Below are 1,539 nucleotides of genomic sequence, written 5' to 3'. Positions count from 1 at the left end.
CTTTAGGCGGGATAATAAGAAATATTCGGGGCTTACCACAAAATTAGGGTAAATATTATTCGTGAAGCTTTCATTTCTTCGGTATGTGTACATGCACAAATACTCGCAAGTATGTGTGCTGGGCTGTGCTGAAGAATCTACAAACGTGGATTATAGTCAGAAAAGTCGAAACCCGCTGATTAGAGAACTAGGAATCATTTTGGACCCATCCTTCTGCCTCACCTCCTACAGCCATTGAATTACCAAATCCGCCGATTCTGCTTCCTCAACAGTTCTCAAATTTATCCCATCTCCCTCTTCCCTCCTAACCACTGCTCTACTTCCAGCCCTTTCTGGATGATGGCAATAATCTTCAGATCCATGCACCACCCCCTTACTCTGATCGGAGTCCTCTTCCGGAAATGTACATTACATTTGACTTACGTGACTCCTCCCGCGGCACTCTGTTGCCCACGGATAACCTCCGAGGTCTATAACACGGCCCCTGCCTACCTCTCTAGCTTCATCTGCTCGCGTTCCAGTATCAACGATAAACGCCAGACCGCTTTTGGTTTTCCTCACGGTCTCTAACGGGTTTTATTGTGTTCATTCTTTCACTTTCGCCTGGTGCGGGAAGCGAGGCGCCTTCACTCCCACCCCTTTTGCGTGGTGAACTCCAGCTCGCGCACTCTCACTTTGTATGTGAGGTCTTACACCCCTGCCTCCCCCACCCCTGGAGCCCCTCCTCTATGTTTCCAGAATATTCTAGGCATCGTGCATTGCACAGCCAAGTTGTTTTTAAATCATCTGTTTAAGTTAGTGTTTACTTTTTATGGGAAGTTAACTAACATCATACTCATGTCAGTGCCTAAAAGAATATCTAGCTCCTATTGGGTGTTCGGACGTTGGCTGAATGACTGAAGATCTGGAAAGTTCAAGCACCTTTTCCAAGATCATGTTGCTTATAGGTGACAAAATTAAGACTGGGAAACAAAGGGCCTCTTTTATTGTCTCGTGCTACCGACCAGGACTCCTAGTACATAATGTAAAACTGAAGAAGCACATTTATTGTGCAATACCAAATAGGTCACTTGAAGCCCGTTTGGTAACAATTGAGATGATTAAATTATCCCTTGTGACTAATCCAATTTTTACCTACTGTCAGGGGATCTATTTCTGGTTACGTGAATAGTTTGACGTGAAATCTAATATTTGCAAAGAGGTGAAACAGTGCAAGTAGACTCAAAAGTAACTTGGAAAAAATCAAAGTGGCCTTTTTGTAACTCTATTTTGAGCAGTCGGTTAGCATTTTTTAAATATATTATGACGGATTCCAGGCATTCTGTTAATTTAAAACGTGACGTGAGCTTTAGTTTAGAATATGTAAAGATGGGAACAGTGGCATTTGAAGAATTACACCGTAGGAACAGGTCAAGGTACGTTTGAATCACATTTGCAGACGCAGGTTATGACATAGAATGATTCTTGTGCCTTCGGTTCTTCCAGCTTCTGTAGCAGATTGCAGAAATCAGTCAGGGCTTAGAAACTGAGACTCAGCCC

This window comes from Crocuta crocuta, unplaced genomic scaffold (genome assembly GCF_008692635.1).
Source record: "Crocuta crocuta isolate KB4526 unplaced genomic scaffold, BGI_CrCroc_1.0 scaffold610, whole genome shotgun sequence".
NCBI lineage: Eukaryota > Metazoa > Chordata > Mammalia > Carnivora > Hyaenidae > Crocuta > Crocuta crocuta.
This window is presented reverse-complemented; position numbering follows the sequence as displayed.